This window comes from Oryx dammah, unplaced genomic scaffold (assembly GCF_014754425.2).
Source record: "Oryx dammah isolate SB20612 unplaced genomic scaffold, SCBI_Odam_1.1 HiC_scaffold_11077, whole genome shotgun sequence".
NCBI classification, from domain to species: domain Eukaryota; kingdom Metazoa; phylum Chordata; class Mammalia; order Artiodactyla; family Bovidae; genus Oryx; species Oryx dammah.
In genome coordinates, this window is record NW_024080471.1 from 791,513 (window position 1) to 814,808 (window position 23,296).

General features: G+C 37.4%; 2 long non-coding RNA genes across 2 annotated transcripts in view; one reads left to right on the forward strand and one right to left on the reverse strand.

Moving 5' to 3' along the window:
• Window positions 1–23,296, forward strand: part of LOC120860449 — an 84,577-nt gene that overhangs the window by 25,067 nt on the left and 36,214 nt on the right. The window lies entirely within an intron of this gene.
• Window positions 243–14,403, reverse strand: LOC120860450. Its single transcript, XR_005720327.1, has 3 exons — window positions 14,305–14,403; window positions 3,421–3,424; window positions 243–255 (listed from the first exon to the last, which is right to left on the reverse strand). It is a non-coding gene; the product is annotated as an uncharacterized LOC120860450 (long non-coding RNA).

Genomic DNA, 23,296 nt, shown 5'->3' on the forward strand with positions numbered 1-23,296 from the left:
AAGCATCAATTCTTCGATGCTCAGCTTTCTTTATAGTCCAACTCTCACATCCTCCATACATGACTATCCATACAGAACTGGGCAATATCCATATGGCCCCGCTATTTCTCTTCTGGGTATTTACCTGAAGAACATTAAAATAGTAATTTGAAAAGATATATTAATCCCTGTGTTAATCACAGCATGTTTTGGGTTGGCCAAAACATTCATTTGGATTATTCTGTAACATTTTATGGAAAAACCCAAATATTTTGGCTAATTCCATATCTCTGCATTTATTATTATATACATCTTGTCTGTCCATTTTCTTGTATTGTAAATTATTGCTAATTCACTTTGGAAGAGGTAGGATATAAATAAATAATTGAGAAGTTTATTTTTATTTTTTGGCAAATCTATGTATTTTTAAATGAAAGCCCAGAACAGAATCCTGTATAGACAATAAAAGCCCAAACAGAAATTTCTCATTGTGAGAAATTAAGTGTAGGGTTATGCTGTGCTAAAAGTTGAATAATGTCTACCCTAAGAATTCATATGTTGAAGTCATAACCCCCAGTACCTCAAAATGTGATGTTATTTAAAAATAGGGTCTTTGTAGATGTGATCAAGTTAAGGTTATTTGAATGAGCTCCACTCTGTTATGAATGTTGTCCTTATAAATTTTGACACAGAGATAGACATGCACACAGTAAATATCATGTGAATGGTTTGTAATGTGTGGCTGTGACTCATTGAGATAGGGATGATTACGTAGAAATAGAATCAGGATAATCAGAAGAAATTAAGTGTCACAGCAACCATGGGAAGATTATTTCAAGAAACAGATTGTGAACAAGAGCATCAAATTATGGGATATTATAAAGAAGCAGTGTTAAATAGGGGAAAAGGTACATCCAGTCTTTGGAAGTAAAAAGTACTGAGTTTAAACATTATATTCACCACCTACCAACTCTGAAAGCTGTGACAGTCATGTTACCTCACTAAAACTCATATTTTCTCACTTATAATGAAAGTGAAAGTCACTCAGTCTTTGTGACCCCATGGACTAAACAGTCATGAAATTCTCTAGGCTAGAATACTGGAGTGAATAGCCTTCTCCTTCTCCAGGGGATCTTCTCAACCCAGGGATCAAACCCAGGTCTTCCGCATTGCAGGCAGATTCTTTACCAGCTGAGCCACAAGGGAAACCCAAGAATACTGGAGTGGGTAGCCTATCCCTTCTCTAGAGGATCTTTCCAACCCAGGGATCGAACCAGGGTCTCCTGCAGTGCAGGCAGATTCTTTACCAACTGAGCTATCAGGGAAGCCTGATATGTAAAGAAGAGGTAATAGGAGTTTTCCTTAAGTTTTGTTGTAAATTATGAGCAACCAGACACCAATGGGCTTCCCTGGTGGCTCAGACGGTAAAGAATCTACCTACAATGTGGGAGACCTGGGTTCAGTCCCTGGGTCGGGAAGATCCCCTGGAGAAGGGAATGACAACCTACTCCAATATTCTTGCCTAGAGAATTCCATGGACAGAGGAGCCTAGCAGGCTATAGTCCATGAGAGTCACAAGAGTGGGACACAACTAAGTAACACTTTAACTTTTCACTTCCATGCACAAATATGCTTGTGACACATACATACCCACACAGATATACATGAAAGGCTTAGCAGAAATAGGTGCTCAACAGTGGCTTTTATAACTGCTATATGACAATAATGAAGAAAAATGATCAGAAGTAAAAACTAGTAAAAGGATAGATTTTCTATCCTTAACAATAGGCAGTCACTAAACGAATGCTTATTATGCACCAGGTACTGTTTTCAGAACTTGCATATATTAACTTATTTAATTCTGATGACAGTCTTTTGAAGTAGATACTGGGTTAATTCACATTTGACAGATAGAAAAAGCAGATACAAAGCAAGATATTTGTTCAGCTTCACACAGAGGATGAGTATAAGAAACAGGGTTTGAAGCCAAGTTGTCTAACTCTGGTGTCCATGGCTTTCAATACTGTGCTGCACTTTATCTCTTTTAGAATCAATGGTATGCTATCAGGCAGTTATTTAGTGTGATAGCAAATCTATATTCCTTTTCGAATGTTATAGAATTTCTAAACAGTGAGTTGTTTTAGTTAAGACAATTTTGGAAAATAGTATCCTACCAAACAGCGCCTTCTATATTAAACATTCTTGGCTAGGAGAACAATCTTAATAAACACTTTGCCTTCTCAGGGATTGATTTAATACAGAATTTGGTTTTGGATTCTAGAGTAAGAAAACTAGAAGGTGTGTCCTGTGCATTGCTAAGTCATGTCCGATTCTTTGCTTCCCTAAGAAATGCAACCTTCCAGGTTCCTTCTGTCCATGGGATTTCCCAGACAAGAATACTGGAGTGGCTTACCACTTCCTTTTTCCAGGGGATCATCCCAACCCAGGGATCAAACCTGTGTCTCCTGCATTGGCAGATGGGTTATTTACCACTAAGCCGCCAGGGAAGCCTGAAGATGTGTTCTACCAATAATTAAATACTTGATAACAGGCCCATGAAATTTGGTGGATTTTTATGTTTAACATTATGGCCTGCTAAGTCATCTGTACATTTTTTGTTAGGAGTAGTGTGTTGTCAGTTCATAACAGCTCACAAGAACTACTTAGTAAATTTTCAAGCTGGTTGCTAAAAACAGCCATTATTAAAAATTAAATCATATAAATACACAAAGTATGCACTGCTGCTGCTGCTAAGTCACTTCAGTTGTGTCCGACTCGGTGTGACCCCAGAGATGGCAGCCCACCAGGCTCCCCCCGTCCCTGGGATTCTCCAGGCAAGAAGAGTGGGGTGGGTTGCCATTTCCTTCTCCAATGCATGACAGTGAAAAGTGAAAGAGAAGTCACTTAGTCGTGTCCGACTCCTAGAGACCCCATGGACTGCAGCCTACCAGGCTCCTCGATCCATGGGATTTGCCAGGCAAGTGTACTGGAGTGGGTTGCCATTGCCTTCTCCAAGAGTATGCACAATGGTTATAAATACTTAAAACACATCATTGCAATGCATTACTATTATTTGTGTTTTTTAGTTTATTGACATCTATTTCATCTGTCAGGAGGGAGCACCATGAAGCAGTGTGGTGTGGCATGTCTCTTCTAAACTCTGTGTTCAGTAATGTCAGGTTGGTACTTTGAAACTGACCATAGTGGGAGCATTTATTTCACAGAAATCAGGTAACTAGTGCTACACATCAGAAATCTACCTACTTCTTCCCAGCTAGTTGTTAAAATATTTATAGCACACCAGTGCAAAGCCAACCAAATGTCACTCTGAGCCACTGCTAATCCTGCACTCTAGCACCACCACTCAAACCATCATTTGTAGGATTTCAGAAATATATTTAAAACATGATTTGCCAGTAGTTGGTGTTTTTAGAGAATAACATTACTTAATGAGGATTTCTGTGTCAGCTCAGGTTTCCCAGATAAATTATTAAATTGCCCATGTACATTCTTTCAAATCCAGGGAGATAGTGTATTCTCTTGTTTTGCTGCAGAAACTAATCTTCAGAATTTTGATTTCCTAAAACTTTGCCTGGAAAATCCTATGGACAGAGGACCCTGGTGAGCTACAGTCCATGAGGTGACAAGAGTCAGACATGACTTAGTGACTAAACAACAACAACAAAACTTTTGCCATTGCTACTCTTTGATCTTTCCTGGTGGCTCAGAGGTTAAAGCATCTGCCTCCGATGCAGGAGACCCGGATTCGATCCCTGGGTTGGGAATATCCCCTGGAGAAGGAAATGGTAACCCACTCCAGTATTCTTGCCTAGAGAATCCCATGGACAGAGAAGCCTGGTAGGCTACAGTCCATGGGGTCACAAAGAGTCGGACATGACTGAGCGACTTCACTTCACTTCACTTCACTTCACTCTTTGATCTTTCACTATATATTAGCTCCTTGTATTCAGTTCAGTTCAGTTCAGTCACTCAGTCGTGTCTGACTCTTTGCAACCCCAGGAATCTCAGCACGCCAGGCCTCCCTGTCAACCACCAACTACCGGAGTTCACTCAAACTCACGTCCATCGAGTCAGTGATGCCATCCAGCCATCTCATCCTCTGTCATCCCCTTCTCCTCCTGCCCCCAATTCCTCCCAGCATCAGAGTCTTTTCTAATGAGTAAACTCTTCGCATGAGGTGGCCAAAGTACTGGAGTTTCAGCTTCAGCATCATTCCTTCCAATGAACACCCAGGACTGATCTACTTTAGTATGGACTGGTTGGATCTCCTTGCAGTCCAAGGGACTCTCAAGAGTCTTTTCCAACACCACAGTTCAAAAGCATCAATTCTTCGGCACTCAGCTTTCTTCACAGTCCAACTCTCACATCCATACATGACCACTGGAAAAACCATAGCCTTGACTAGATGGACCTTTGTTGGCAAAGTAATGTCTCTGCTTTTTACTATGCTATCTAGGTTGGTCATAACTTTCCTTCCAAGGAGTAAGCATCTTTTAATTTCATGGCTGCAGTTTGGAGCCCCCAAAAGATAAAAGTCTAACACTGTTTTCCCTTCTATTTGCCATGAAGTGATGGGACCAGTATATGCCATGATCTTCATTTTCTGAGTGTTGAGCTTTAAGCCAACTTTTTCACTCTTTTTTCACTTTCATCAAGAGGCTTTTTAGTTCCTCTTCACTTTCTGCCATAAGGGTGGTGTCATCTGCATATCTGAGGTTATTGATATTTCTCCCGGCAATCTTGATTCCAGCTTGTGCTTCTTCCAGTCCAGCGTTTCTCATGATGTACTCTGCATAGAAGTTAAATATGCAGGGTGACAATATACAGCCTTGACATACTCCTTTTCCTATTTGGAACCAGTCTGTTGTTCCATATCCAGTTCTAACTGTTGTTTCCTGACCTGCATATAGGTTTCTCAAGAGGCAGGTCAGGTGGTCTGGTATTCCCAACTCCTTCAGAATTTTCCACAGTTTATTGTGATCCACACAGTCAAAGGCTTTGGCATAGTCAATAAAGCAGAAATAGATGTTTTTCTGGAACTCTCTTGCTTTTTTGATGATCCAGTGGATGTTGGCAATTTGACCTCTGGTTCCTCTGCCTTTTCTAAAACCAACTTGAACATCTGGAAGTTCATGGTTCATGTATTGCTGAAGCCTGGCTTGGAGAATTTTGAGCATTACTTTACTAGCGTGTGAGATGAGTGCAGTTGTGCAGTAGTTTGAGCATTCTTTGGCATTGCGTTTCTTTGGTATTGGAATGAAAACTGACCTTTTCCAGTCCTGTGGCCACTGCTGAGTTTTCCAAATTTGTTCGCATATTGAGTGCAACATTTTCACAGCATCATCTTTCAGGATTTGAAATAGCTCAACTGGAATTCCATCACGTCCACTAGCTTTGTCCATAGTGATGCTTTCTAAGGCCCACTTGACTTCACATTGCAGGATGTCTGGCTCTAGGTGAGTGATCACACCATTGTGATTATCTTGGTCATGAAGACCTTTTTTGTACAGTTCTTCTGTGTATTCTTGCTACCTGTTCTTAATATCTTCTGCTTCTGTTAGGTCCATACCATTTCTGTCTGTTATCGAGCCCATCTTTGCATGAAATGTTCCCTTGGTATCTCTAATTTTCTTGAAGAGATCTCTAGTCTTTCCCATTCTGTTGTTTTTCTCTGTTTCTTTGCATGGATCACTGAGAAAGGCTTTCTTCTCTCTTCTTGCTCTTCTTTGGAACTGTGCATTCACATGCTTATATCTTTCCTTTTTTCCTTTGCTTTCACTTCTCTCCTTTTCACAGCTATTTGTAAGGCCTCCCCAGACAGCCATTTTGCTTTTTTGCATTTTTTTCCCATGGGGATGATCTTGATCCCTCTCTCCTGTACAACGTTATGAACCTCATTCCATAGTTCATCAGGCACTCTATCTATCAGATCTAGGCCCTTAAATCTATTTCTCACTTCCACTGTATAATCATAAGGGGTTTGATTTAGGTCATACCTGAATGGTCTAGTGGTTTTCCCTACTTTCTTCAATTTCAGTCTGAATTTGGCAATAAGGATTTCATAATCTGAGCCACAGTCAGCTCCCGGTCTTGTTTTTGCTGACTGTATAGAGCTTCTCCTCCTTTGGCTGCAAAGAATATAATCAATCTTATTTTTTTGTTCCTTTGCTCCTTGTATTAATAAATAAAAAACCATTTTTGATCATTGTGCTCATTTCTTCTCAACTCGACTATTTTCTGACCAATTCTCACCTCATCCTATGTCAAAGAGGGCATGATGATAAAGGGATAGAAGTGGCAAAAAGTCTCTTTGAAAATCAGAGTGAAGCTAAATTTAGAAAGAGGGAAATTAGAAGGCAAAAGGAAGGAAACACAGTGTTGCCTAATGGTTGAGGGTACAGCCTCTGAAACCAAACTGATGGGAACCAAATTCCAGTTCTGCCAGTTACTACTTTGAGACGTTGAGCAAGTTATTTAACCTCTCTGTGCTTTAGTTTCTACGTCTGTAGGATGGATAATAATTGAATCCATTTCATAGAACTGTTATGCAATAATGAATATAAAATGTGGGAAAAGTAACATGGTACTTGGTAGATATTATGTAAGTATTTATAGCTATTCCCTCTTTGTATCAAAAGATAGGGATTTTCTCCTCAAAACAACAGAAAAGTGGCTTTCTCATTTCTTACACTTTCTCAGTCAAGACTTTTCTTTTAGTTAATAGTATCTAAAGTTGCTTATATATTCATTCTACACAAAAATGTAAACTTTGGGGCAAGTGTGTCCTAAACTGTTATTTGACACTTTTTAAATATGCACACATTGTGCAAGCTTTTGGCAGTTGAAAAATGAACAAACATAATGGAACTGGCAAATTTATTCAGTCTATTTGAATGTGCTGCATACAAATCAATTGTGCAGTGACCTATTTGAATCATTAAGAGAGCCTGCTAAATGATGTCCTGTGCAAGCAGGTGGGTCTTTGGCCATATGTAGACAAAGCCCCCTTGGATGACCTACTTGGGATCAAAACCCCGAAGGGCACATTGCTCTGAGATGTATAGTGCTTATATTTTTTAAAATGCCATTAAAGAACTATGAGTCTTTATTTAATAGATACTGCATAATTAAATATACAGGATCCCAGTGGAGTTGTCCCTATTTTATTTTTTTTTACATTTCTCTATTATCTCATGACTTAGAGGTAATTATGGGTGAGAATAATTTGATTTGAGGTTTCAGATGTAACCAAGGTTTAAATACATAAAGTACTGTGTAAAGCAAAGGACAATTTAGTTGTATTTTATGAAATACTAATGAAAATTGCAGCGTATTGTTTGCTTTTGCTCTAGACTGTTAAGAAACCCATTGGCTGCAACTATATTCTGCTTTTATTCTCTTCTTATTTAGAAAAGAGAATACTCAAAAGAATGCACTTCGACTGAATTCCATGGCAGTTATCATATGGAATAAAGATAATTATCTTGTAAAAAAAAAAAGAAAATATGATTCTTAGTGTATTTTGAGTATATCTAGCTTCCTAAGTAACACAGAGAAATTTTGGCCATTTGCACCAGAAGTTGTACCAAACAAACATGAATCTCATACATTGATGCTCTGATTATATAACTATCAGCTAAGTTTAGATACAGGAATAGTAGGTCAACTCATTATCATTATTTATAATGATAATACAGGATTTTTAGATTGTGACACCCCTCCCCTCAGTTTTTGTACTAAGGAGCAAAAATACCTTACATGATAAAAACCATATGTAAGAAGTAAAAACAGTAATGAGTTCGTTTGGGGCTGAATTTGTCAGTACACTCATCGACTTAGGTGGATGACCTAGTAAAGGGTTAGTTGTATTATTTACATAGAATCTTTTCCATCAGCACCAGTATTTAGCAGATAATAAGAACTAAAGAAGTTATTTGACTTGTCTCATCTGTCAGGTTTTCTAATTACTTCTCTTTATGTTTGCACTGGGTCTTCATTGCAGAGCATGGTCTCTTTGTTGCCAAGTGTGGGCTTTCTCTAGTGGCAGCAGAGGAGGCTACTCTTGGTCGTTGTGTGCTGGCTTCTCGTTTCGTTGGCTTTCTAGTTGTAGAGCACAGATACACAGGCTCAGTAGTTGTGAGGTGGCATGTGGGATCCTAATTCCTGGACCAGGGACAAACCTGTGTGCAGTGCATTGACAGGCAGATTCTTAACCACTTGCCCACTAGGGAAGTCTCTCTAATTATTTCTTAATTTCTCATCAAGTAGGTATTTGAATAGAAGGAGAAAAAAAATTTATTATTGAATAAGGTATAGCAGTATGGCAAAGACTCTTAATAGCTGTCAGTTTAATGTCATTGTTAGAATTTTTCTTAAAATGATTCAGCAGCTTTCTTGTGCTGCTGCTGCTGCTGCTAAGTCTCTTCAGTCGTGTCCGACTCTGTGTAACCCTGTAGATGGCAGCCCACTAGGCTTCTCTGTCCTGGGATTCTCTAGGCAAGAATACTGGAGTGGGTTGCCATTTCCTTCTCCAATGCATGCATGCATGCTAAGTCACTTCAGTCATGTCCGACTCTGTGTGACCCCATAGACGGCAGCCCACCAGGCTCCTGTGTCCACAGGATTCTCTAGGCAAGAACACTAGAGTGGGTTGCCATTTCCTTCTCTGGCTTTCTTTTGAGTCAAAGCTAAATATTTATTTCAGAAACTCAATCTGGGATATACGTGTGTGTGTGTGAATATAAGTATTCAGAGTAGTACCTTAAAGTAGCAACATGATCTGGCCACTGTCCTGTGTAAGATTGAATATTAACATATGATATCAGGGATTGTTGATTCTCTAGGAATAGACACTGTAGAAGAGCATACTCTCGAGATAGGCACAATCCTACCTTTGCCCCTTATTATTGTCTTTGTCTTCCTTTTTTTGCACCTTCTTTCCTGCTTCTATTCTGCAGACTTTTAATTCTGTGCATATTTTTGTTGTTCAGGATTAATAAACACGGAAAAAGTTTGTGAAATGTGTGCCCTCCTGCCATTTCAGCCTGATTTTTCTGAAGAGATGTCGCATGTGCATGAGAGAGTTTTTGATGCCTTAGTTTGTGTCTTGCTGTCTTATGCTATGCTAAGTCACTTCAGTCATGTCCAACTCTTTGTGGCCCCATGGACTGTAACCTACGAGGCTCCTCTGTCCTTGGGATTCTCCAGGCAAGAATACTGGAATGGGTTACCATTTCCTCCTCCAGGGGATCTTCCCAACCCAAGGATCAAACCCACGTCTTTTATGTCTCCTGCATTGGCAGGCAAGTTCTTTACTACTAGCACCATCTGGGAAGCCCCAGTTTGTGTCTTGCTGACATTGACGAATGGTGTTAGTACCTCAGTTATTAATATATTCATATACATAGTGGCAACAGTTACCACATTGTTGTATCTTTAAAGACAAATAATAAAATAACAAACAGTACCAAATGCAAACAGGATTAAAGTCAGAAAAGTAGACAATTGCTTCTTATTCTTCTCACTCCCAAGGAGGAAGAATATCCATCATCATATTGTGACCAGGGAATAGCAATTGAAATAACTGATGTGTTTACCTATGGATAAAAAGATCAAGAGGGAAATTAGAAAATGTATGAGTTAAAAGATTGGGAAGCAACTGTCTGATTTTTCTGACAGTAATTCATCTATGTACATTTGGGAAACTGATATTAGACTATTGGCTCAAATGATATTCAGTGGAGAAAGGATAGTCTTTTTAACAAATGATGCTGAAACATTATACATCCCCCCCAAAAAAGAAAGGAACCTCATCTGTACCTTGATCTGTGTAACAAAATTAAGTCAAAATGGATCATAAATTTAAATGTAAAACCTAAAACTATAAAACTTGTAGAAGAATACTTTAGAGACAGTTTTTGTGATCTCATGTTAGGCAGACATTTCCTCAACATGACACCAAGAGCACAATTCATAAAAATTGAGCTTCATCAAAATGAAAAGCTTTAGATCTTCAAAAGATACTTTTAGGCAAATGAAAAGCCACAGACTGGGAGAAATAATTTAAATTCATATGCCTGATAAAAAACTTGTATCCAAAATATATTAATTACTTTATAAAATTCAGTAGTGAGAAAACTGACAACTCAGTAAAGATGTAAGTAAGTATTCAGATGCTAAGCATTTAGATGCTCAATTAATATTCAAAAAGATGCTCAACATCATGAACTGTTAGGGAAACACAAATTCAAACCACAGTGAGTTACCACTGCACACTTGTGAGAATGGCTGAAACTAAAGGACTTATTGCACTAAGTGTTGACAAGTATGTGGAACTCTGATACACTGCTAATGAGAATGTAAAATGGTGCAACCACTTTGAAAAACGGGCAGTTTATTAAGCAATTAACCATTCATGTATTGTATAAATCACCCACTCTTACTCATCTTTTATGTAAGATGAACAAAAGGATTTGACTTTATAAAGATTTGTGGCGAGTGTTCACAACAGTGCTATTTATAATAGCCCAACCAAAAATAACCCAAATATTCATGAACTATTCATGAATCATGAAATATTCATGAACTATTCATGAATCATGAAATATTCATGATTGATAAAGAAACTTATATGTTACAGCATGGGTGAATCTCAGAATAATTATTCTAAGTGAAAGAAAGCAGACAAAAACATACCTACTGCAAGAAAATTTAGAGGGACACAGAGCAAATCAGTGATGGCCAAAGGATGAGTTGGCAGAGGGAGAGTGGGGAGAGGAGTGGAAGAGAGGGAGTTCAAAAGAGCATGAGAAAACCATTAGGAATGAATTTTTAAAATTATGTTGATGGTTTCCTGGGGAATACAAGTAGTACATGTATTGTATATTGACTGTACCTCAAAAATCTTCTAAGTTATGCATTTTGATCTTAGCTAATGCCATTTTTTTACAACACAAATTTTATTTGTAGGAAATAAACAATGATTCTTTAATAGACCCCAGCTGTAGGGCGTTACAAATTTGTTTACATCTGTAGTTACAGAAACGATAGTGATGAATAAGGTCTCTGAAAAGTTTATTGCTATAGAATAGTTGTTATTTTAGAAAATTTTATGTTGTTTCCCATTAGCAAATAAGAAAATGTCAACTAGAGAGCAATTTTGTAAAACACAATGATTTTGTCAGAATTATGAAAGATGTTTTGGCTTATTACCAGCTCTGCAATTCACAATGTTAAGTGGAATAAATGAAAATATAAAACGTTGCTAAGCTTAAATTTGCATTCCAATTCTTAACAAATTTATGAGCATAATATAGACCCTTGGACACCTGGGAAGATTTATGAATAAACTTAACTTGGCAAACATAATTATAATTTGAAACAAATGGGGCTGGGTCATGACCAACTGATTTAGATTCAATGACTGAAGACAGGAACCCATTATGATGATATTAATAGGAACTCAACCTAGAGAAATTAATTTCATTTCTCCTAAGGATAACAGGCATAGAAGATGCTATTACTAGAAGAGATTTAAATCTCAGTGGAAAAAGCTGAATGTGGGTATTTACGTTTAACTAATGAAACTCTGGGCAGAGGCCAAGCTGCTGGAGTCTTATCTGTAGTTACTTTTAAAGACATCTTCTTCTCATCTGTCCCCTCGAGTGGTGTTCCAAGTTTTTTATTATAGTATGTGAAAAGAAGGGAAAAAAAACAAATTGCTGGAAAAAGAGCATTTACAACTTTCCCACAATAATTTGTCAGAGAAACTCTGTACAGCTCAGTACTATGACAGTTCTAAACCTCTCTTGAGTTGGTGATAATAAATTATATATAGCCTGTAGAATAAGAATTCAGTGCAGTTACTAAACTCTTTTCACTAAATCTTATTATCACTTACTCTTAAACTAAAAGTTTTGCAATAAAAAATTATGACCAGCATTTGTTAGGTACATAGAGCATGCAATGCATCCAGTATTATGGATTTCATGATATTTAAATTTACTCTTTATAAGATTAGGAAGGTCTGTGTTGTTTGCTTTCTTTTTACAGAGAATGAACCTGGCACAGAAACTAAGTCTCCTTGCTGTCCAAGGGACTCTCAAGAGTTTTCTTCAGCACTACATTTTGAAGGCATCAGTTCTTTGGTGCTCAGCCTTTTTTATTGTCCAACTGTCACATCCATACATGACTACTGGAAAAACCATAACTTTGACTAGATAGACCTTCGTAGGCAAAGTAATGTCTCTGCTTTTTAATACATTGTCATTATTTGTCATTGCTTTTCTTCCAAGGAGTAAGCCTCTTTTAATTTCATGGCTATAGTCACTATCTGCAGTGATTTCAGAGCCTGAGAAAGTAAAGTCTGTCACTGTTTCCATTGTTTTTGCCCATCTATTTGGCATGAAGTGATGGGACCAGATGCCATGATCTTCGTTTTTTGAACGTTGATTTTTTTTTTCAGCTGTTGAACTTTAAGCCAGCTTTTTCACTCTCCTTTTTCACCTTCATCAAGAGGCTCTTTAATTCCTCTTCACTTTCTGCCATAAGGGTGGTGTCATCTGCATATCTGAGGTTATTGATATTTCTCCCAGCAATCTTGATTCCAGCTTGTGCTTCATCCAGCCTGGCATTTCTATACAGTCTTGACCTACTCCTTTCTCAATTTGGAACCTGTTGGTTGTTCCATGTCTGCTTCTAACTGTTGCTTCTTGACCTGCACACAGGCTTCTCAGGAGGCAGGTCAGGTGGTCTGGTATTCCCATTTCTTGAAGAATTCCCCACAGTTTTGTTGTGATCTACACAATCAAAGGCTTTAGCATAGTCCGTGAAGCAGAAGTAGATGGTTTTTTTCTGGGATTCTCTTGCTTTTTCTATAATCCAGCAGATGTTGACAATTTGATCTCTGGTTCCTCTGCTGTTTCTAAATCCAACTTGTACATCTGGAAGTTCTTGTTTCACATACTTGAGCATTACTTTGCTAGCATGTGAAAAGAGTGCAATTGTGTGGTAGTTTGAACATTCTTTGGCATTGTCCTTCTTTGGGATTGGAATGAAAACTGACCTTTTCCAGTCCTGTGGCCACTGCTGAGTTTTCCAAATTTGCTGGCATATTGAGTACAGCACATTGACAGCATCATCTTTTAGCATTTGAAATAGCTCAGCTGGAATTCTATGTAAAATTGCTACATTATTATTAAGCATATTTCTTATGCTGTGTATTCCCTCTCTGTGACATTTATCTTGTGATTGTAAATTTGTACCTCTCTTCCCTTTCACTGATTTCCCTATTCCACACTCAGTTCTCCTTTCTGCTGCGGTTGTGCCTTGTGCCCTCATGTCCCAGCTCTTTGCAACCCAATGGGGTATAGCCTGCCACACTCCTCTCTCCATGGAATTTTCCAGGCAAGAATATTGGAGTGGGTTGACGTTTCCTACTCCATCTCCCTGCTGGCAACCACCCATTTGTTTTCTGTATCTGAGTCTGTTTTCACTTTGTTTCTTTGTTTTGTATTTCTAGATTCCACATATAACAGGTCATGCTATTTGTTCTTGTCTGATTTATTTCACTTAGCATAGTACCCTCTAGATCCATTCATGTTGTTCCAAATGGCAAGATTTCATTCTTTTTTATGGCTGAATACACACACACACACACATATATCCCATTTACATATCCATTTCTTTATTAATGAACACTTAGCTTGCTATTGTAAATAATACTGTAACATAGAGGTGCATATATCTTTTCTTTTTTAATATAAATTTATTTATTTTAATTGGAGGGTAATTACTTTACAATATTGTATTGGCTTTGCCATACATTGACATGAATTATCTTTTCTAATTAGTGGGTTTTTTTTTTCCTTCAGGGAAATACACAGGAGTAAAATTTCTGGGTCATATGATAGTTCTATTTTTAATTTTTTGAGGAATCTCTGTATTGTTTCCTAGGATTGCTGCACTAACTTACAGTGCCACCAACCGTACAAGAATATTCCCTTTTTTCCACATCCTTGCCAACTCTTGTTACATGTTGTCTTTTTATTGACAGCTATTCAGTCAGGTGGGAGGTGATAGCTCATTGTATTGCACAGTTTAAATGTGCTTTTCCCTGGTAATTAGTGATGTTGGTCATTTTTTCATATATCTTTAGGCCACATGTATGTCTTTTTGGAAAAATGTGTGTTCAAGGTCTCCTGCCCATTTTTAACCCAACTACTTGGTTTTATTTTGATACTGAATTGTATGAGTACTTTATATATTTTCGACTTTAACTCCCTAACAAATGTATCATTTGCAAACATCTCCCATTTAGTAGGCTGCCTTTTTGTTTCCTTGATGATTTCCTTTGCTGTGCAAAAGCTTTTTAGTTTGATGTAATTCAGTTTATTTATTTTTGTTTCTCTTGTTTGGGGAGACACATCCAAAAAAATATTACTGAAACCTATGCCAAAGAGCATACTGCCTATGTTTTCTTCCCATAATTTTTGGGTTTCAGATCTTACATTTTAGTATTTAATGATTTTGATTTTATTTTTATATATAGTGTGAAAAGTGATTGAGTTTCATTATTTTTCATGAAGCAATATAATTTTCTCAACATCACTTATTGAAGACATCATCTTTTCCCTGTTGTATAATCTTGCCTCCTTTGTCATAGATTACTTGACCATGTAAACGTGTTTATTTCTGGGCTTTCTATTCTCTCCCACTGATCTATGTATATATCATTTTGTGTTAGTACCATATTGTTTTGATTACTGTAGTTTTGTAGCATAGTCTGAAATCAGGGGGTCATGTAATCTCAAGCTTTATCTTTCTTTCCCAAAATTCTTTGTCTATTTTGTCTTTTGAGGTTCCATGAAAATTTTAGGATTATTTGTTCTAATTCTTTGAAGAATGCCGTTGGTACTTTGATAGGTATTGCATTTAATCTCTCAATTACCTCAGGTAGTATAGACACTTTAACGATATTAATTCTTCCAGTCTATGAACACAGTATGTCTATTTGTTTGTATCATCTCCAGTTTCTCTCATAAGTATCTTAGAATTTACAGAGCATAGGTCCTTCACTTCTTTGGTTAGATTTATTTTTTGCAGGTGAATATCTGTTACATTTTTATTTTAGTAAATTTATGTCAATATATTTCAACACTAGATGTCAGTATTTTAAATTCACAGCCCAGTGTTTGCTAAAAGATACTTTCATGATTCTTTTCCTCTTAGTTAGCTTTATTACTAGGATTTTATTCTTTTTCATGTAATTATAAAAGGGATTCTTTTCCTAATTTCTCTTTCTGATAGTGTGTTATTAATGCATAGAAATGCCACAGATATATGTATATTAATTTTGTATTCTTCAAATTTACTGAATCCATATATTCTGATAGTTTTTTGGTGGAATTCTCAATGTTTTCTATATGTAATACCATGTCGTCTGCAAATAGTGACAGTTTCACTTGTTCCATTCTACCTTAGATGTCTCATTTATTTTCTGTTTCATTCATGTCTCATTTTTGTCTGATTGCTGTGGCTAGGACTTCCAGTAGTTTGTTGAATACAAATGTGAGAGTATGCATCATTCCCGTTTCTAATCTTAGTGAAAATGTTTTCAGTTCGTCTCTGTTGAGTATGATCCATATGGTGGATTTGTCATATATGGGCTGTATTATGTTGCAGTATGATCCTTGTATACCCACTTTGTGGAGAGCATTTGTCATGAATGGGTGTTAACTTTTGTTAAAGTCTTTTTTACATCCAATGAGGTGATTATTTTTATCTTTCATTTTGTTAATGTAGTATATCACATAGATTCATTATTATTGAACCATCCTTGCATACCTGGGATAAATCCCCCTTGAACATAATATATGATCCTTTTAATATATTTTTAAATTTGGCTAGCTAATATGATATTGAGGAATTTTACATTGATACTCATCAGTGATGTTGGGGTCATCCGTGATACTGATCGGTAATTTTGTCTGTGTGTGTGCGGTGTCTTTATCTGGTGTTTGAATCAGGGCTGGCCTCATAGAATGAATTTGGAAATATTCCTTGAAACTTTTTTGGAGTAGTTTGAAAAGGGTAAGTTTTTACACTTCTGTAAATGCTTGGTCAGGTTTACCTGTGAAGCTGTTTCTGGAACTTTTTAAAAAATATATTTATTTATTTGTCTGTGTTGGGTCTTAGTTGTGGCATACGGGATCTAGTTCCTTGACCAGGGATTGACCTGAACCTCCTGCATTGGGAGTATGGTGTCTTAGCCACTAGTCCATCTGGGAAGTCCCTATTTCTGGAATTTTGTCTGTTGGGAATTTTTTGACTACTGATTGAATTTCATTACTAGTGATTTATCTGTTCAGATTTTCTATTTTTTCCTTATTCAGTCTTAGGAGATGTACATTTTTAGGAATGATAGTATCCATTTCTACTAGGATATATGGTTTGTTGGCATTTCATTGTTTGCAGTGGGCTTCTCAGGTGGCTCAGTGGAGAAAAATCCACCTACAATGCAGGAGACGCAGGAAATATGGGTTTAATCCCTGGATTGGGAAAATCCCCTGGAGAAGGACATGGCCACTCATCCCATTATTCTTGCCTGGAAAATCCCATGGACAGAGGAGCCTGGTGGGCTACAGCCCATGGGGTTGCAAAGACTCGGACATGGCTGAGCAACTTCTTTCACTTTTCAGTTTCCTGCACTGGAGAAGGAAATGGCAACCCACTCCAGTGTTCTTGCCTGGAGAATCCCAGGGATGGCGGAGCCTGGTGGGCTGCCACCTCTGGGGTCCCACAGGGTCGGACACGACTGAAGCGACTTAGCAGCAGCAGCAGCAGCAGCAGTCTCTTATGATCCTTCATGTTTCTATGGTGTTGGTTGTAACTTCTCTTTTATTTTTGACTTTTCATTTGGGACTTCTCTTTTTCATGATGAGTCTGACTGAAGGTTGATCAATTTTGTTTATCTTTTCAAAGAATCACTTGTTTGTGTGTGTCTTTTATTTCTATTTGGGTCTATATTAGTTCCTTTCTTCTACTGAATTTGGGTTTTGTTTGTTCTTCTTTTTCTGTTTCCTCCAGGTGTGAGATTGGATTATTATTTGAGTTTTCTGTTTATTTCTTGAAAAGGACCTGTATCAATATGCACTTCCCACTTGTCTCATAGATTTTTAAATGCTGTGTTTACATTTTCATTTGTTCAGTTTTCAATTTCATTTTTTTATTTCCTCAGTGACCCATTGGTTGTTTAGTAGCATATCGTTTAGGCAGTATGTTTGGGCATTTTATTCAGTTTTTTCTTGCATTTAATTTCTGGCCTCATACCGTTTTGGTCAGAGAAGATACTTGGTATGATTTCAATCTTCTAAATTTTACTGAGAGTTGTTTATGGCCTAATATATCCTGGAGAATGTTCCATGTGAACTTAAAAGAATGTGTGTTCTGGTATTTTTCAATGGAGTGTTTTGGTATATATCTATAAAATCAATTTAGTCAATGTGTCATTTAAAAAATGTATCTTATTATTGTTTATTTATTTGGCCATGTCAGGTCTTATTTGTGGCATGCAGGATCTTAGTTGCATCATGCAGGATCTTCACTGCAGTGCACAGACTCTCCAGTTGTGGCACATGGGCTCCAGAGTGTATGGGCTCAGTAGTTGTGGTGCAAGGGTTTAATTGCTCAGCGACATGTGGGATCTTAGTTCCCCAACTAGGAATCGAACACATGTCCTCTGCATTACTAGGCAGATTCTGAACCATTTGACCACCAGGGAAATTCTTAGTCTAATGTGTCATTTAAGGGCCAGTATTTCTTTATTGATTTTCTGTCTGGATGATCTTTCCCGAGGTAAGTTGATTCTGTTCATGTCAGTTTTCATATAGGTTAATATTTCCTTTATAAATTTAGGTATCTTAGGTTGGGTGCAATATTTATAAGTCTTGTATCTCCTTGTTGCGTTGATGCCTTTATTTTTACTTACTGCCACTTTTGTCTCTTGTTACAGTTTTTGCTATAAAGCCTATATTGTCTGATGTAAGCATCAGTGTCCCAGCTTTCTTTTCATTTGCTTGGAATATATTTTCCCATACCCACTCTTTTGGTTCATGTGTGTCCTTCGATCTGATGTAAGTCTCTTTTAGGCAGTATATACATGGGTCTTGCTTTTTTAAAAATCCATTCAGCCACTGTATGTTTTTTATTTAATTTTACTTTACAATACTGTATTGGTTTTGCCATACATCAACATGAATCTGCCACGGGTGTACATGAGTTCCCAATCCTGAACCCCCCTCCCACCTCCTTCCCCATACCATCTCTCTGGGTCATCCCAGTGCACCAGCCCCAAGCATCCTGGATCCTGCATCGAACCTAGACTGGCGATTTCGTTTCTTACATGATATTATACATGTTTCAATGCCATTCTCCCAAATCACCCCACCCTCTCCCTCTCCCACAGGCTCCAAAAGTCTGTTCTATACACTGTATGTTTTTTGATTGGAGCATTTAACCCATTTTCATTTTATTTTTTTTAATTTTATTTTTTAAATTAATTTACTTATTTTAATTGGAGGCAAGTTACTTTACAATATTATAGTGGTTTTTGCCATACATTGACATGAATCAGCCATGGGTATACATGTGTTTCCCATCCTGAAACCCCTCCCCATCCCATCCCTCAGGGTCATCCCAGTGCACCAGCCCTGAGCACCCTGTCTCATCATTAATAGGTATGCCCTTTTTGCCATTTTATTAATTTTTTTCTGGATTATTTTGTAGTTCCTCTCTATTCCTTTATTCTTTTAATGTTTCATTAGTTTTTTCCTGGTTATTTTTGTAATTCTTTTCTATTCTGTTGATCTTCTCTTGCTCTGTTCCTTATGATTTGATGAGTATCTTTATTTCTAAGTTTGGATTATTTTCCTTTATTTTTTTGTGTATCTATTATAGATTATTAGGTTTTGGTTACCATGAGGTTTATATATAACAACTTATGTATATGTACCTATCCTAAGTTAATAATTTCTTAAGCTTGAACACATTCTAACAGCCCTGTATGTTTGCCACGCCCCCATATTTTGTTTTTGATGTCATATTTTACATTTTTTGATTTTGTATATTCTTTACTTATTGTAGATAAGATTATTTTATTACCTTTGTTTTTAACCTTCCTGCTAGCTTTATAAATAAGTTGATCCACTACCTATACTATACGTTTACTTTTACCAGTGAGATTTTTCTTGTTATAATTTTCTTATTTCTCATATTGATCTTTACTTTTCCACTTAGATAAGTCCCTTTAACATTTTCTTGAAGGCTGATTTATTGGTGATGGACTCTGTTAGCATTTGCTTAGCTGTAAAACTGTTTATCTCTTCTTCAATTCTGAATGATAACCTTGCTGGATAAAGCATTCTTGTCTGTAGGTTTCTTATGCTTGCAGCACCATGACTATATCATGTCACTTCCTTCTGGCATGAAAAATTCCTACTGAAAAGTTAGCTGATAGTCTTTTTACTTACTTTATTTATTTTTTAATTGAAGGATAATTGCTTTACAGAATTGTGTTTCTTTTCTGTCAAATCTCACCATGAATCAGCCATAGGTATACATATAACTCCTCCCTTTTGAACTTCCCTCTCATCTCCCTCCCCATCTCACCCCTCTAGGTTGATACAGAGCCCCTTTTTGAGTTTCCTGAGATATATAGCAAATTCCCACTGGCTATCTGTTTTACATATGGTAATATAAGTTTCCATGTCACTCTCTCCATACATCTCACCCTTTCCTCCCCTCTTCTCATGTCCGTAAGTCTGTTCTCTGTGTCTGTTTCTCCATTGCTGCCCTGCAAATAAATTCCTCAGTACCATTTTTCTAGATTCTGTATAATATGTGTTAGTATACAATATTTATTCTTCTCTTTCTGACTTACTTCACTGCGTATGATAGGCTTTAGGTTCATCCACCTCATTAGAACTGACTCAGATGAGATCCTTTTCGTGGCTGGGTAATATTCCATTGTGTATATGTACCACAACTTCTTTATCCATTCATCTGTCAATGGACATCTAGGTTGCTGCCATGTTATAGCTATTGTAAATAGTGCTGCAGTGAACAATAGGATACATTTGTCTTTACTAGCTAATAGTCTTATGGAAGTTCCTTTTTAAATAAATAGTTGCTTTTCTGTCATTGCTTGTAAGATTATCTCTTATATTTAATTGTTAACATTTAATTAAACTTTTCTCATTAAATTTTTTTCTTCTTTTTTCTGTTCAGCTTGAATGATTTCCACTACCCTGAGTTCTGGATCACTGTTTCATTCTTCCATATCACCTAATCTGTCAATTTCCTGTAGTGTGTTTTTTATTCAGTTGTCACATTCTACAGCTCTGGTTCATTCTTTTTTATATTTTCAAGTTCTTTATTAAAGTTATCACTGTGGTCATCCATTCTTCTCACAAGATCAGTGATCATTTTTATGAATATTACTTCGAATTATTTGTCAGGTAGGTTGCTTATCTCTATTTCTTTTGGCTCTTTTTCTAAGGTTTTGTCTCATTCCTTATTGGAACATATTCCTCTGTCTTTTCATCTTGCCTAAATTTCTGTGTTTGGTAGGTCTATCACATCTCCAATCTTGGAGAATTGACTGTACATATGAATTCTTCTATGGGACCCCAAATCACACTCCCCTTTTGCTCACCTGAGTTGAAAGCTCTCAGTGTGTCCCCTATGTAAGCTATAAGCTATGTATGTGCACTTTTGTTGTGATGGGGCCAACTGCCATGAGTCTGCTAGGAAGTGGCAGTTTTGTGAGGCCCTTGCTTGTCTACTGGCTGCAGATGTACCAAAGGTTGGGGCTGGCTCCTTGTGCATCTGGCTATGCAGTTTGGTGGTATATGATTCTGTAGGCCTACAGGGAGTGGGGCAGGCCTGCAGTGCTAAAAGGCAAGAGGGGGAAAATGTCACTTGCCAGCATTCTGTTAGCATGGTAGATTGAGATGCCCCAAATGGCTAGGCCATCACTGTCTCTCAGTCCCTGGGAGGAGTCCCAGCTGCCACTTACATCTCTGGGAGGCTCTTCATGGTCAGCGCTTAGATTTGACCTAAGCACCTTTCAAATTACTGCCTCTGCTCTGAGAGTCAGAACATGTGAGATTTTGTGTGTGCCCTTTAAGAACAGTCTCTTGTAACCTTTGGGTGCTCCCAAACAAGCTCTGATGGTTTTCAAACCTGACTTACTGGGTGCAGGACCTCCGAGCTATGGAACCTGATGTAGGGCTTGGACTCCTCTCTGGAAGGACCTCCGTGGTTGTGATAGCCCTCCTGTTTCTAGCTTAGGAGTGTGAGTCCTGACTCGACTACATCTCTGCCCCTGCTCCATGTCTCTTGTGCTTTTTGTTTATATCTTACTTGTGGAAAATCCTTTCTGCTAGTCTTCAGGTCATTTTCACAGTTACTCTGTAAGTAGTTGTTTTGATATGCCTGTAGGGGAATGTGAGTTCAGTCTGCCTACTCTTCCATCTTGATTATCTCTTCCATAATGAAATAATATTCATCAATAAAAAGAAATGAAGTACTTAGAAAGATGGTAACAATGACCCTATGTGTGAGACAGCAAAAGAGACACAGATGAAAGAACAGACCTTTGGACTCTGTGGGAGAAGGCGAGGGTGGGATGATGTGAGAGAATAGCATTGAAACATATATATTACCATAGGTGAAACAGATCACCAGTCCAGGTTCAATGCATGAGACAGGGTGCTCAGGGCAGGCACATTGGGATTACCCTGAGGGATGGGATGGGGAGGGAGGTGGAGGGGGGTTTCAGGATGGGGAACACATGTACACCCATGGCTGATTCATGTCAATGTATGGCAAAAACCACTACAATATTGTAAAGTAATTAGCCTCCAATTAAAATTTTAAGAAATGAAGTACTGACAAATGCTACAACATACATGAACCTTGAGGACATTGTAAGTGAAAGAAGCCAGTCATAAATGATATTCCACTATCCATTCATATGAAATGTCCAGAACAGGCAGATCTATAGAGATAGATAGTAAATTGGTGATTAACTAGGGTTTAAGTGCATGGAGGTGGCAGGGAATGGCAAGTGACTGCTAATGAGTATAAGCTTTCTTTCTGGGTGAGTGGAAATGATCTAAATTTTGCCTGTGGTTATGGTTGGACTCTGTGAGTATACCAAGCAATGTTTTATTGTATACTTTAAATGAATGAGAAGATCCCCTGGAGGAAGTGAAAGTTGCTCAGTCATGTCCAACTCTTTGCGACCCCATGGACTATACAGTCCATGGAATTCTCTAGGCTAGAATACTGAAATGGGTAGCCTTTCCCTTCTCCAAGGGATCTTCTCAATCCAGGGATTGAACCCAGGTTTCCTGCATTGTGGGCAGATTCTTTACCAGCTGAGCCTCAAGGGAAGCCCAGGAATACTGGATAGGGTAGACTATTCCTTCTCCAGGGGATCTTCCCAACCCAGGAATTGAGCCGGGTCTCCTGCACTGCAGGCTGATTCTTTACCAACTGAGCTATGAGGGAAGGAAATGGCAACTCCCTCCAGCATTCTTGCCTGGAGAATTCCATGGACAGAGGAGCCTCGCAGGCTACAGTCCATGAGGTCGCAAGAGTCAGACAGGACTTAGTGACTAAACCATTTCTTATATGAGTTATAACTTAAAATTGTTTTGAAAAGATAATTATATAAACAAAATATATACAGCTATCCTAGAACAAAGTAATCTGAAAAGCAAAGAAATCTCTTTAAAACAGTCAGTAACAAAACGAAGTAAATAAGACCAACTCTATGTCAAGTTTGTTACACCTAGAAGAAATTTTTCAAGTATCTACAAAACTTAGTAAGTTGAATGTACATTCCTTGGAGATATATCCTCAAGAAAAAATATAAAAAATAAAATTAAAAGATACTTAATAATCATATTGGTATTGGTGTTTTATGATTAATTTGTATACATATAACTTCTCATAAATTCATTAAATTCATTACTTATTCTCTTTACCAAGTAATACTTATATTCATATCTTTAGGAATTATTATTTCAGAATAAGTGAAAAGACATACAAATACTGATATTAAGTGAGTTAATGAAAAATCCTAAATCTTGAATTGTTAATACCACTATAAATTCATGATGTTTTTCCTTTTAAAAAATATTTAGTTCCTTGCTCTATCCATAGAAAAGTTTGTGGAAGCAATATCAGCACAGTAGAAATAAATCACTGAGCCCAGAGAAAGTTCTCTAAA